Source organism: Gopherus evgoodei, chromosome 1 (assembly GCF_007399415.2).
Source record: "Gopherus evgoodei ecotype Sinaloan lineage chromosome 1, rGopEvg1_v1.p, whole genome shotgun sequence".
Lineage (NCBI taxonomy): Eukaryota > Metazoa > Chordata > Testudines > Testudinidae > Gopherus > Gopherus evgoodei.
Genome location: NC_044322.1, coordinates 257,876,822 through 257,892,918, shown reverse-complemented (window position 1 = coordinate 257,892,918; position 16,097 = coordinate 257,876,822).

Here is a 16,097-nt window from a genome sequence, read left to right as displayed (position 1 = left end):
ACGGAACTATTTTGTTGAATATTTCTGCAAATAAACTTGTTTTCTCAAATGTTCATGAAAAGCAAATATTCCCCCCAAATGAATTTTGAACTCAAAACTGCAAGTATTTGCACCAGAAATGTCATTCTAAGAGTTATGCTTATGCAATCAGGAAACAGAATCAATACCTAGCAACTTATGCATTCAATCAAAACAGCATCCAGGGGTGAAATGGGATAATAATTTCTTCCATTCTTCTCCTCAAATGTGCCTCACAAGGCTTAAGCAGTTGATTTACTTTCAATTTCTGATAAAAGTAGTAGGTGGGACCAAATTATGCCTCTCAGTTATGTTTGATCAATAGGAAATTAAATGAACTATTTACAATTCTGGGGTGAGGGAAACCATAATGTGGTACTCTAATGATGCATAAGATAAGGGAGAAATATTTAAACATACTAAGAAGGGAAGAAACATTCTATAGAATAAAGAAAAGAAAAGAGTCAGTTAATGAGCATTCCCCCAACCCCCATAACTCCTGTAATGGTTAAATATTTCCTCCAGGAATCTGTCTAATTACGGCATTATCAGATTTTAGCTGACTTGAAAATTTCTTACAAAGCATTTTAACCATTAAAAATGTGATTTATTTCAAATGTAAAAGCTCATTTAATAATCACAAGACACTTCAGACCACACGGCCATGCTGATCAATGTACACCTCAGGTGCATGGAAGCTGAGCTGTGAATTAATCAGTGCTATCACAGAGCCCATGGTGCCTTATTACTCAGACAATCATTAACATGTTGAAGAAGCTTTTGCTGGTGGGAAATGACGTACAGCAATGCAGGATTAACTAGCATAAGCACTTGGGCTGTTCATGCCCAAGCCCTGAGTAGAAGGAAGCACTTTGCACGACGCTCAAGCATTTTGAGCTAACACTGTTAAACCTTTCAGTAAGGTACATCCCAAACTATGCTAAACAAGGTAGAAATCTTTTTGAAGCCAAAATTAGCTCAAGTTTGCAAATCTTTCAAAAAAACCTGTTTTACTCATAAACATGGACAATGTTTTCTGTAAAAACTCCTCTCCCTGTGGATACCAGGCTGGGATTTAAGTTTGACCTGGAATCATGTGAAACTCAACAGTTTCAGACATGTTTTGTATGGAGTTTTCTGGCTCAAACACACCTGAAAAATCCAAATAAAATGTTGGAAGCATGAAATCCTCCAAACCAAAATCAACAAGGAAAGTATATAAAGCAAAACCACTGATTTTGGAATAGCATAGAAGCCCCCTGGTGGGAGCCACAGCCATACCTTTATTACCTTGCTGCAGTATGTGGATTGGGGAGAAGAAACTTACAAAAGGGTCCCTGGAGATTCTCTCTCCTCCTCTCAAAATGGGTTAAGCAATAATGTTGAGAGAACATTATAATCAATGTAAAACATTGTAAAAAGTATTCACAAATATTTACAGCCATTCCTCCAATAAAAACTGCAAGTTCTCTTTTGGTGGCACTGGTATTTCCCATGAACATTCCCATGAGCACATTTTTGTTCACATAAATATTCACACCATGAGAAAGTGTCACAAATAATCAAACACACATGTATTCACAAAGGCATTTACACATGAAGTTTTTGTACAGCCTTTCAGTCACAGAGCAGAAATAATATCATGTGACTTAGGTGACCATTCACACAACACAAATAATCAATTATGAATAGCACTTACTCAAAGCATACTCATTACATATAAGGCCTGATTTTGATACCTTTACTTAAGATGACTATTACCTTGCTATTGCTTTCAGTGAGAAAACTTGCTGGGTAAGGTACTGTTTAGCATGAGCGATAGCTTCAGAATATGGCCCACAGTTTGCGGGCAAGCCATGGCATGGAATATAGTATAACTGTAACACATTTATTTGGACTCCCCAGTCCATCTGTCTGTATCCTTCTCTTGTCTCTTGTCTTATACTTAGATTGCAATCTGTCTTTTTGTTCTGTGTTTGTACAGCACAATGGGGTCTTTATCCATGACTGGGGCTCCTCAGCACTGCAATAATACAAATAATAAATGATTTATTAAATCATTTCATAGTAAAATCTGAGTTTGTGAGCCTAATCTAATAATACTTTTTTGCTATGGCTAGTTCTAGTTTTAGTGAGCACTAACTGGAGTGGGATAGTGGCTAGATTCTGTGTTTCCCTTCTCCTGATATCAACTTGCTAGAGTTTAAAATTGTAATTGAAAGAAAGAATAATAATCCAGTTTTAATTTTTCTAATACTTTTGTCATTTAAAAATAGTTAAAATGTGTGTTGTTGTTATCTTTTCCCTGGACAGACATTTCCGCAGGTAAATAGCACTGCAAATCATTTGGGGCCATGCAGCTCAGTGACAGTCCATGGAATAATGTGTAAAGAGACTGGAGATGCACACTTATCTGACCTTGCAAAGGTAAGGCATAAACCTCCATGTAACATTGGTTGGAAATTAGAACTGTCTGGAGGACAAAAGTTGTGTTTCACAGCTTTCTAGGTCTCAAAAACTGGTTTTCATTCGGCTTTGGAATGAAATGGTTTAACTAGACCAAACCACAAGAACAAATGGATCTAAACTGGCCATTAGGGAGTTTAGACTTGAAATTAGAAGAAGGTTTCTAACCATCACAGGAGTGAAGTTCTGGAACAGCCTTCCAGAGGAAGCAATGGAGGCAAAAGACATATCTGGCTTCAAGACTAAGCTTGATAAGTTTATGGAGGGGATGGTATGATGGGATAGCCTAATTTTGGCAATTAATTGATCTTTGACTATTAGTGGTAAATATGCCCAATGGCCTGTGATGGGATGTTAGATGGGGTAGGATCTGAGTTACTACAGAGAATTCTTTCCTGGGTGTCTGGCTGGTGAGTCTTGCCCACATGATCAGGGTACAGCTGATCGCCATATTTGGGGTCAGGATGGAATTTTTCTCCAGGGCAGATTGGCAGAGGCCCTGGGGTTTTTTCACCTTCCTATGCAGCGTGGGGCACAGATCACTTGCTGGAAGATTCTCTGCACCTTGAAGTCTTTAAACCATGATTTGAGGACTTCAATAACTCACACATAGATTAGGGGTTTGATACAGGAGTGGGTGGGTGAGATTCTGTGGCCTGCATTGCGCAGGAGGTCAGACTAGACGATCATAATGGTCCCTTATGACCTTAAAGTCTATGGTTCTATTTAGGAAGAGCTGAGTGGGCAAAAGGGGAGGAGGAGAGGCACTCTATGTAAAAAATGGTATTGGTCCATTACTAGATGGAAATGATAGAATTACCAATAGTAATGTAGAAAAAGAAGAAGCTGAATAAATATTTCTATTCTGTATTTGAGGAAAAATAGATTACATAGTCTCATCATATGGTGATGATAACGTACTTCCCATTCCACTTATATCTCTAGAGGACGTTAATCAGCAGCTACTAAAGTTAGACAATTTAAAATCAGCAGGTCCAGATAATTTGCATCCAAGAATTCTAAAAGAGCTGGCTCAGGACCCAGGAGGAATGTTAATGCTGATTTTCAATAAGTCTTAGAGCAATTGGGAAGTTTCCAAAAACTGGAAGAAAATGGCTCTTTTGCCAATGTTCATAAAGGGTAAATTGAATTACCTGAGTAAAATACAGGCCTGTCAGCCTGATATCAATCTTGGGCAAGATAATGGAGCAGCTGATAGAGAATGGATTAATAAAGAATTAAAAGAGAGTAATGTAATTAATGCAAATCAACATGGTTTTATGGAAAATAGATTCTGTCAAATTAACTTGATATCATTATTGATGAGATTACATGTTTGCTTGATAAAGATAATAGCATTGATGTAATATACTTCAATTTCTACAAGGCATTTGATTTAGTTCCACACAACATTTTGATTAAAAAGCTAGAGTGATATAAATTTAACATGGCACATATTCAATGGATCAAAAATTGCCTATGTGATAGGTCTAAAAATGCAATTGTAAATGGGAAATCATCACTGAGTGGGTGTTTTCCAGTGGGTCCCACAGGGTTTGGTTCTTGGCCTTACACTATTTAACATTTCTTTTTAATGAGATGAAAGAAAAAATAAAATAATCACTGATAAAGCTTGTAGATGACACACAAACTGGGAGAGTGGAAAGTAATGAAGAGGACAAGTCATTGATTCAGAATGACCTGGATCACTTGGTAAACTGGGTAAAGCTAACAAAAAGTGTTTTTTTTAATATGGCTAAATGTACATGTATACATCTAGGAACAAAGAACATAGGCCATACTTACAGGGTGGGGGACTCTATTCTGAGAAGCAGTAACTATGAAAAAGATCTGGGGGTTGTGGTGGATAATCAGCTGAATATGATCTCCTAGTATGAGATCATACCAAAAAGAGCTAATGTGATCCTGGGATGTATAAAGAGTGGAATCTCAAATAGGAATAGAGAGGTTATTTACCTCTTTATTTGGCACTGGTGTGACTGCTGCTGGAATACTGTGTGCAGTTCTGGTGTACACGGTTTAAGAAAGATGCTGATAAATTGGAAAGGGTTCAGAGAAGAGCCACTAGAATGATTACAGGACTAGAAAACACAACTTATAGTGATAGATTCAAAGAGTTCAATCTATTTTAATAACAAAAAAGGTTAAGGGGTAACTTGATTACAGTCTTTAGGTATCTGCATGGGGAATAAATATTTAATAATGGGCTCTTCAGTCTAGTAGAGAAAGGTATAACAGCCATGATCCAATGGCTGAAAACTGAAGCTAGAAAAATCAGACTGGAAATAAGGTGTACATTTTTAATGATGAGAGTAATTAAGCCTTGGAACAATTTACCAAGGATCCGATTAGATTCTCGATCACTGACAATTTTTAAAATAAGACTGGATGTTTTTTCTAAAAGATCTGCCCTAGGAATTATTTTGGGGAAATTCTCTGGCCTGTGTTATACAGGAGGTTAGACTAGATCACAATGGTCTCTTTTGGCCTTGGAATCAATGACAAACAATCATTTGCTTTTTACAGCCATAGATGCACTCAAAACATTTTAAGAATGTAAGCATCATTTTTCCATTTTACTGGGTGGGAAACTGAGGCACAGAGCTGACTTGCCCAAGTTCATAGTGCCTGTAAAGTAGTAGAACTAGGAAGAGAATCCAGCTGTCTTAGCTATCAGGCCAGTGCCTGGTCCTCCAGACCACAGCCTCTATGGAAGATGAATAATTTCCTCTACTAAACCATTCCAATACTACTAGCAGTTACATGGTTGCCTTATTGGCTTCATAGAGAATTCAGAGTCATTACTGTAGAGTGAGAACTCATTGTCTTTGCTTAATTGCTACCAGGATTATTCAATTCATTCCAAGGGGAACAAATAAAGAATTGTTGCTATTTTTATAGCATTGATTGCCAGAAGAAAGAAAATGTTCATTAACTTAAACTAAATGTTTAATGTTGGCCTGCTTGGGCATCTTTAATTTCAGAGCCGTCAGCAATTATTGGCATCTATTGAGCTGCCTCAATTCATGGTCACAGAGAGAGAATTAGCTAAAACACTGCACTATTCTGTATCCCCCCCCTTCTACTATTGGAATAAGGAACCTGTGGGTTACTGTCTCTGATCTATCTTATCTGTGGTCTGAAAAATTATTAGGTTTTTAATCAAATAATTACTTTCTCTCCCTTCTCTAAGGAATTATACTTTGGCATGTTTCTTTTATAAATAATATCTACTCAGTGTTTTGTGTGGGTACCTATTGCCATAGTATTTGAACACTTCCCAGGTTAATGAGATTAGTATGGGGAGCTCACTAATGAAATTCTTGGATTCTTCACTCTTCCTTCTCTGGTTCTAGGAAGTTCTGTGTGGGTTTTGACCTTGGATTCATGTACCCACAGGTAAATGATTTAAATCAGCATTTTTATTTTTAAGCACTGTGCAAAATATTAACTAATTAATTCTCCTTGCAAGTTAAGTGCCAGAAAGTTAGTATTATTATCCCCATTTTACAGCTGGGGGAACATAGACAAAGAGGAGATAAGGGTTCCTAGCTCCCCATTCTAGTTCATTAGACCACACTTCCTCTTGATAATGATACCTGCACTGGTAACTAATTCAACAGGCAAACATTTATCTTAACTAACCACTTTAATGTTACCCTCAGGTTTCCAGCAGGCCACCTGTACTAGGCAACCAGCACATCCTAGGAAGCAGCTTTGAGACAATCCAAAATCAAAACATGCAATAGATGCTGAACCAAGCAAGGACACTATTCTCAGAATTATCAGCCAGGGAAGGTGACAGTCATGACTTCACAGCACAGATCAGAATGACTTCACAGCACAGATCAGTGGGTGTATGCAATGATACAGCATTTTCCTAAGATACACTGCGTGGTATAATGGGGAAAGTTCTAGATCTCATCGCCAACAGAGAGAACCAGCCTGTGAATATGTTCAAACCACCCTGAGTGTACGTCCTATTGTAAGATTACTGTTTACCTCCTTGAGTTTCAGCCACTTTAGTAGATGGTATCATTACAATCGTTCCCTGACAACACAGAGAAAGACAGCAAGAAACAATCACCTGTTGTGTTTTTTTAGGATCATCTCAGTTCTGAGATAGCAGCAGGAGCAGAGCTATTGCTATGTTCTCAGCTAGATCTATTTATACACTGTGACATGGGGCACTTTTCACTGTCTTGACATTCTTCTACTCAGCTATCCAGGAAATTCTGCATTTCAGATATATTCTAAAATAAAAAATGACAACAATAACATTGATTGCCCAACTCACCAGGTGTAATTTCAAAAGTAAAGCACATCTATCATCCTGGGGAATGTGGATGGGAACAACCTACGAACTCCAAAGACTGACATATTTATTCTTGCAGCCTAAGTCAGTAAATTATATTGAGCAAAAGCAGATAGTCATTACAACAATAGAATTAGCATGTTACTGTGCCATGGTATTTTCTAGCCTTATTAAACTTTCAGTGTTGTAAACAGCACACAGAACCAGAATCTTGTAGAGTATATTCCTACCAAACACATACTACTACTACTACTAATTATTGTTATTGTTGATTAGTATTGCAGTAATGCCTCGGAGTGGTGATTAGGGATCAAGACCTCTTTGTGCTAGGCGCTGTTCAACACAGAATAATAAGACTATCATTGTTTGAAGCAGCTTAAAATCTAATTTAATTCAGACTAATTTATTTCAGTACAAAAGGCTGCACAGTTGCTTGCTGGAGGAAAGGCTTACCTTACAGTGGAGAAAATGAAGGCTCTTCCATGGCAGCCACAATGTGTGAGTCACTAATATTTATGCTCCAATAGTATCTTCTTTATTTTGATTTTTAAGACACAGAAAATAATATAAAACCCTTAAAAGAATCACTGAGATGAGTACATCCCTAATCCAAGCAAGTACAGGAATTTACCACCTTAACCCTCAACTTTTCCTGCCCTGTTCCCTTCTCTCTGCTGGTTACCACAAAGCCTGACATCTAGACTGCAAGTGCCTGGGGTCTGTGTCTTCTGTGCAGAATCTAGCACATTCTGGAGCTCTATATTAATAGATAATTTGATACTGTACAACCTGATGGGCCTTTGGGGCTGAGAAGGCAGATAGCACAAGGATGTTATGAGGTAAGGGTGGGAAGACTCATCTCTTAAATGACAGCATGCTGTTCCTCTTGATATGAAGCTTGGAATATTACAAAGGGAGATATTGCGGGAGGATCAACTGCTTTTTGTGGGTCCTTGTTTTCTCCAGTTGCAAGACTGTCTTTAACAAGGGTGGAGAAGCTGGTCCTGAGATAAAGAGGGGGCATTGAATGCCTTAGCAGAAGGGGACTGTACTCCTTAAATTGTGCAGAGCAGCTCTTTGACTCTTTGTAGGGGATTGGCCTCAGTATCTCAAGGCGGAGAATCTTCAGTAACTCAAATTGCAAAGGTTGCTGCTCTTCATAGGATGAAAGTGGAGGATCCTTTTGCAGGACTGTGCCTTCTAGGACAGGTTAGGGCTCCTCACCATCATTCTCCCTTCAGCAGCAACAATAACAAAGTCTGTCCAGCGGGGCATGCCATTGCATGTGTATTTTGTTCTAAATGGATGTGGAATTGAAACTTCTTGACTAATGTAGCATATAATCTTTTTAAAATTTCATTATTTCAGATTTACAGGTCTGAAGAGTAAGAGGATATCAGTGACAATGGCAAGTGGGAAATGATCCATTTATTAAGATATTGTTTCAAGCTGGCTCATTGCCAAAGTGAAATAGTTTTATGAAAAATACAGGGCTTATAGTGCTGATTTCAGCATATCCCCAAATAGAATTAAGCATCCCAATGTTTTTGTTCTTCAGGAAGTAGTTTGTATTTTAAAAGATTAAAAATGACTAAAACTCTATGTACATTAAAAAGATGACTGTTTACATTTCAAATCAAATGATAAAAAAATCCAGGCCCATTTGTGGGACAATACACAATATAACAAATTGATGCATCGTTGAGCCTTCGGGGAATACATTGTCTGAATTTGGGAGGTATATAGACTTGAGATGCCTCCATTTTGAATTAGAGCTGGCTGGAAAATGGTAACTATGTTCTATGAACAAGTTATAGTTAAAAAAAATTCTCATTAAAAACTGTGCTTTTTCATTTTTTATTGTTTTTTATTTTTGAAAAACAATTTTTGTTGGTTTTTAGTTTTTCATTAAAAATAAATACCTTAAAAAAGGAAGAACCTTTCTCATAAAAAATGTTGAATGAAGAATCTGAATCAGCTTTATTCAGAATTTTGCTGAAGTCCTTAGGGAGTTCACCATACCACCCAGTGCTGGGACAAACATGACAGATTTTCACTTGCCCATTTCATCTTGCATCTCCTGCTTGAGGGTGCTTCTCCTTCAGGGACCAGATACTCTCCCTAAAAGGAATGCCCACTGGGAAGCTCTTCCTTTTCTGGATTAATCTGCCTCATGCTATGCTCACATCTGTCAAAATCTCATTTCTTCATTCTACAGATCTTAGTAGTAGCTTTGGTGGGAAACTAGGCTTGGAACCTATTGACATCAACAGTGTTCCTGCCTCCACTGTGATCTCCATTATTGATCTTCATATCCATCTCAGTGATGTACATTTAGAACTGAGAAAAAATTTTCAGACCAAGAGTTTGTTCCCCTAAAAAATGCCATTTCAGGCAAACCCAAACTATTTGCAAATTCAACACAAATTCACCATATAGGTTTGGCCACAAAACAAAAACAAAACCAGGCTAGATTCAAAAGGCGAGTTAGGTGCCATTCACAAATTGAAGAGGAGGCAGTGCCTCTTCTCCTCATAACTAATAGCCCTGTGATTCTAAAACTTGCTTGGGATGTGGGAGACCTGGGATCAAGTCCCTTCTCTGCCTGACTTGCAGCAGAATTTGAAGCCAGGGCTCTCATATCCCAGGAAATTGCCCTAGCCCCAGACTTGTAAAGAGTTCTGGGATGGATCTTGCTCAGTCTCTTCTGTTGAAGCTGTTCCACTTGGTATGAATAAATAAATAGTCGTTGAAGCAGGGACTGAAACCTAGCTGTGTCCCCTAACCACCAGGCTGTAGAATCATTCTCACATACTCTCTCTGTCCAAATGGATATCTAAATACAATAGATACCACTTATTACAACCCCTTGGCTCCCAGCAAAAAGTTGTTATGATCCAGCAGTTGCTAGTAAAAGCAAGAAGGAGCACTGGAACCTCAGCAGAGGTGGAGTGGGGGGGACCACGAAGTCCCATCCCCACTTCTCCTCTTCCCCTGAGGCCCTGCCCCCTGGCCAGGCTGGAAGCCAGAGCCAGGCCATGGTCAGAGTCGCCCAGGTTGCTTTGGGGAGCTGCGGACCCTCTACATGCCCTGGGCGGCACACCCCGGAGGTTGGGCTCACGTGCCAGGGGCTGCTCTCAGGCCCGCTGGCCCCCAACCCAGGGCAGGTGGCTTCCAGCCTAGCCAGGAGTTGGGGCCTTAGGGGAAAGTCCAGGACCACGGATGGGGCCCCATGGAGAGTGGGGGCTAAGCCCCACTTTGCCTCTCCCCCCCCAGCCTGCATCAGTCTGCTCCTGTTCAAGACTTGCAGGGTTTTTTTGGGGTGGAGGGGCTCAGCATGACCCCCCTGCTCTCCAAACCCTGCCCATGTTAAAAGGTGGCCAGGCATAGCTCCAGGTCCAGCGCCTATGAGTGGAAGTGAGGTTTGCGAGGCTGCAGCCAGGGAAGGAAGTGCTGGGATATGCCTTACCCAGCTGCAGCCCCACAAACCTGATTGTGGGAAGTGTGGCAGTGGGAAGAGGGCTGCAAACCTGATGCTAAGGCTTTCTACGGGGAGCAGAGGCACTGGGAACCTGTGGCGCTGCACTGTACCACTCTCTGCACACTCTGGGGCCTGGAGCTCAGCCCATCCCAGATTTGCCTTCTCTGGGTGCAGCCCACCAGCCAGGGCACAGACTGCAGAATCTAGGGAGAGGCAGGGCTGTCTTTAGGCATACACAGAATATACAGCTGCGTAGGGCAGCATGAAATTTGGAGTACCAAATTGCCTCAAATTTCATGGTGCCCTATGCAGCTGTGGACTTCATATGTGGCAGCACCAGCAACCAGTCCCATACCCCAGCTGGCCCCCCTATGCACTCCTAGTGGGGTGCGGGGCCCGGGACAACTCCCTGCACCTATGCTCCGCCTCTTCCTGCCCCCACCCCACCTCCATTTTCCAACTCTTCTCCCAAGCCCCCTCCTACAGCAGCAAACATGGCCCAGGGGATTAGTGGTGGGGTCTGGCACTGGCAGCAGAGGTCAGGTCTACCCCCACTGTCACTGGCAGTGGTGGGAAGCAGAGCACCCCAACCTGCTCCACTCTGCTGGCTCCTCACTGTGTTGCTCCGCTTCCTGCTGCCGGTGAGTGCGGGTGGGGGGGGCGGACCCCTTCCGCTGACCGACACGACTGGGGTGGGGGTAGAGGAGTGGGCTGGGGCCTGGTTGTTCTGCTTCCTGCTGACAGTGCCAGGGCCCTCACTAACCCCCCCAGGCGACTCTGGGCCTGTGGCCCCCCAAAGTGCCCCTCCCCACAGAGCTGCCTAGAGGATTCGGGGGGCCTGGGGTCTTCAGTGGCAGGGGGCCCCCACCGCCAAATTGCCACTGAAGATCCATCCTGGGACCAGCCGCCAAAGTGCCGGAAGGACCCCCCACCGCGGGTCTTTGGGGCACTTCTGTGGTGGGTCCCAGAGTGGAAGGACCCCACGCCGCTGAATTGCCGATGACAACCCAGGGCAGAAGAAGCTCTGGGGCCCAGGCCCTGCAAGAGTTTTCTGGGGCCTCCGGAGCAAGTGGAGGATCCTGCTTCAGGGGCCCCAAAAAACTCTCATGGGGGCCCTTGCGGGGCCCGGGGCAAATTGCCCCTCTTGCCCCCCCCCCCGATGGCCCTGCCCCCACAGCTCCTGCCTCTGTGGCCCGACAGGCCTTGAGCGCAGCCCAGACCCTTCCCAGTGAGGGCGGGGAGACAGAGGTGCTCAGGTCGCATAGGACACCATAATTGATAGGGACAGGGCTGGGGAGAGGTACCCTGCAGCCCCCACATCCAGGCTGCAGCCCCCCTCCACCTGCACTACGCCCTGCCCATAATCTCCCCTCCCAGCCCACAGCCCTTTATCTGCTGTGCAGACCCAGTGTGTAGGCAGGTTTATGGGACTGCAGACCCGGACAGAAGCACTAGAATGGGTTGAGCACGGGCTGCAGGCTGGTTTGTGGGGCTGCAGCCAGGGAAGGCACATCTCAGCACTTCCTTCCATCTCTACAACCTTGCAAACCTGCCAGCTGAGGAGCCTTTCTTCCAAAGAATGTTGCTAATAAGCATCATGCCAGTGTCTGAGTCTCATTCACATTAATGTTAATCAAACAGGATTGGTGCCTGGCAAATGTTGCTATTAACTGATAGATGTCAGTATTCAGGCTGCAATTAAGTGGAATCTACTGTATTTACATAAAGGGGGAATAGGAGAGACTGAAAGCTTCACCTCAGAATAGCCTATTGATCAATGGTTAGAGCACACATGTGGGATATGCCAGAGCTGGGATAAAATCCCCACTCCAAATCAGTCAGGGGGTCTTTGAATCTGGGTCTTCCACATCCCAGATGAGTGCTCTAACCACTAGGATATTCAGTCAGATGGAGGTGTGGGGCTTCTCCTTGTTTCTGTGAATGGGTGAAAATGAAATATTTCATTTCAGACAACTCAAAACATTTTTTATTCACTAAGGCTTTTGTTTTGCCAAGAAAACCATTTTTATTTTGTTTTCACTTCAGCCAGTGAACTGAAAAATTATTTATTCCCAAAATTTCATGTACATTAGAGATGTTCTGAAAATGGAAAAAAAAAAGCTGACAAAAATCTCAAGATGTCACAGTTGTTTTCATGTCACAAGATTGAACCTTTTATATTTTATTATTTCTGGCGAATTTTTAAATCATTATGTAAATAGAATCTTTATTCAAAACCATCATCTAATTGGGTTAACAATGTTTTTACTTACAAAAAAGATTTTCAGTATAAGTAAAATACTGACAACCATTTCAATTAAAATCTGAATAAAACTATTGTGAAAAACAAAACGTTTGCAAAAAGTCAGATTTGAATGGAAATTTTTGTTTAAAACTCAACTTTTAGACAAAAATATAGGGTGTTTTTTTGACAATTCAGCAATAATTAACAGCATCTCTAATGTCTCTGGAAAAGCCACAGCATCCAGCATAGTCACAGAATACCAGTGTCTTTCCCCACATGCCACTGCCAAGTTGAGGGAGTCTAGATTTTATTACTTCCTGGTATTGAAACAAAGGGGAAGATTCATAATGGTGGGCAAAACTGCACAAACACCCTTAGAGGAAGCTGCATGGCAGGGAGGGGAGTATCCACCCCTGGTGAAGCCTCTCACAGAAATTCCATGGGGAAAAGGCTGCTTCCTTCCACTGAGATTTTGTTGCTGTGCCTCTGCTCTAGATGGCTTTTGATTCTTGGCATTAAGAAATCCCATGACTCATCTGATAAGGGATGGTCAATCCTCAGACACAGAAACACTGATTTATTCATTTCAATTGATTTAGAGCACCCATGACATTAGGTGACTGAAGAACCGTTAATGAACATGAGAGAGAGAGAGAGAGAGAGAGACACACACACACAATCTTTTCTACATAATACATTCTAGACTCCCCATCCCAAGACATCCAGATTCTGGTGGACCAAGGGGGAAAGTGGTTTCCAATGTTCAGAACCAGTAGAACAGTGGACTCACTGCTAGGGTGCCCATTGTGGCTTGGTATGGCCTAGAAGCTCTTTCCTCATCTACTGCCCCGGGCTGACAACTGTTCCCATCCAGTGGTGGTCTTTCTACTTGTGACTTGACCCTCTGGACAGATCATGTTACTTCCACCCTTTCCGGGTAAACAGAGAGAAAACTAAACTCATACAAATATAACTCTTTTCCCCTACCGAAGCTCACTCCTTCATGACTCTTCACCCCTTCTTGGGATCTGCAGCATTATCCTCCCACTATTATGCAGAGCATGCTGGGCTCTCTTTTAGGTGCCTGGCTTCAAATTCAACAGTGCTTCTCACCCTTGTGTCAGATGTCCTGTTGCACCTTTTCTTGTAGCCAGTAGGAGAAACCAAGCCTTTCCTCTTCTCTGGATTCCACTCCAGGGACCCTATAGCAGACTCTTTTCTGCCTCCCTGGACTTTCTCTGACCTTGGCCTTCCTTCAGGCCCTTTCCACAGCACCTCCTTGGGCATTTCATACATCTGCCTCTCTCTAGGCCCTTCCTTCACTTCCTAGCAACTAGAGAGGGACTACAGAGTTCTTCCCCTCTCTCCCTGCAGCCCCCTTCTCATCTGGGCTTCTTCCCTTTAAGATTGCCTCCCCCAGCAGGGATTCTTCTTCATTTGGGCCTGGCCCACCCTCCAGGTGCAACCAAGTGTTTTAATTGAGCTCCCTAGCTCCAGTTAACACTTTTTAATACCAGTTGGGAATAGATACGCCATCACAGAAACCCTCATGAAAAGTGCTCTGCCTCAATCCTCCTCCCTGTGGTATTATTACAGAAGATATTTCTTAAATACAGAACTTTAGGGGGCATTGCCATGCAGTGGTCTCCAGCAGCCTTTGCTTTAAAGAGGGATTTTGTAAAATGCTGCTGCATTAACAGCACTGTCTACAGAATCCAAAACTCAACTCTGCCTCCTGAACATAAAGTACTTCACCATATCTGCTACATCTGCTTCAAGGTGCATAGCCTCCATTAATCTCTGCTGAGTAGATATTCAGCAGACTCACTGGAGAAAAATACTATTAAGAAGAAGAGCTTTGTATAAGGTTGAAAGCTTATCTCTCTCAGCAACAGAAGTTGGTCCAATAAAAGACTTTACTACACCCACATTGTCTCTCTATTATTTAAATTTACAGAGCAACCACAAGTAATTGAGCAACTAGGAATAGCCACATTTCAGCTAACTAATGGCTCCAGCTGGGATGAAGTAATTGTGGCAAAAACCTCCATCTTCAGCAGCGCTTGAATTACACGACTTGGGGATACAATACCAACCTCAACCATTTGAAAAATCAGCAGCACCTCCTGAACCACTACCGCAAACTTTGAGCTGACCTGTGTAGTCTAGCACAAGACTCATCAGTTTCTAGGACCTGGAAATGGATTATCACAATTAAATCCAGGAGAAAATTATGAGGCTTCTTCACTGGGATGAATGTGCTGTAATTTAATGGATCTGGAGGGATCTAGATGCTCTTTAAATAATCTTTGTTTTAGCTAATTAGATTGTGCTAGCAGAATCTTCCCCGCTTCATGCTGAGGAAGCAATAGGAGGGAGTTTGGAAAGGAATTGTTAGTTAAAAGAGTTACAGGGCTACTATGTATGTCTAATTACTCATCTCACTAACACATGATTTAGGGGCTGGAAACCTCTGGAATAAACAGTACCATAAATACTCTGAAGTTTCCAGGGAATCTTGGAAAATCTGTTTGAAAGGGAACAAGATAGTAAAGTGTCAAAGTAGCCTTTAAGCAGCTCCTGATTAATAAACAAAGTGGAGAGTAATTGACAGTAAGACCATCTATTTCAAAAGGATCCTGTAATTCCTTTAAAAATGTTGGATATTTATTTCTCGAAGGACTAATTTGGTTGATGCAGCTACTTAATGCTCTCACAGAGTCTTCAAAAATTCTGTGCTGAATGAAGGCAAAACTTCTGAAGTTAGTATTAGAATAAACATCTGATGTGTATCACGACATCAATTTAGGAAGCTCTTGGCTGTGTGTCTGGAGAAAGATGTTTGGTCATTTTATGTCTGGTTTTGAGAACAGAATAAAAAATTAAAAGATGATGTCTTTGGATTAAGACAGATTGAACATAAATCTGGAGGACCTGATCTCCCTCTCATTTACACTGGTTTACACCAGTGCAACTCATGGATTTCAGTGGAGTTATACTCTGGTATAAATGAGTGGAGAATCAGTATTTTATGTCAAAGGATTATAATAAAATCTGGTTACGTACTGTAAAAATATATTTGTGAGCAATTGTTCAGATGAATTCCGGTGTGTGTGAATATATGTTTATGAATATGTTCACTCAAGAAGTATTCATATGGCTCTGTGATGGGGTGCACTCACTGCAGGTAATGCCTCTTCCTGCATCACTTTGGGATTTAGCTCTTTCCAGGTGCTTTGCCCTCCTCTCACAGTCTCTTCACCCATCTTGTCTCGCCCTGTTGCCCTCTTGCTCCAGGAGCTTCAGCTTCCTCTTTGTGACTTGATCCTCTGGCCAGCTCACGATAGTCCTCCCCTTCTAGGGTATTAAAATCTTTTGGGGCAAACTGTCCCCAGCAGCCCACTCTCCACTGCCAGGTCTGTGCCACTTTCCCAGAGGTTGGCAGGGGAACCTGGGCCAATCTCTTTGACTTTCCTTCACTTGTTCATGAAAGTTCCAGTTACAAAGAAGAAAAATTACCATATATTTTAGATGATCAGTCATGCACTGCA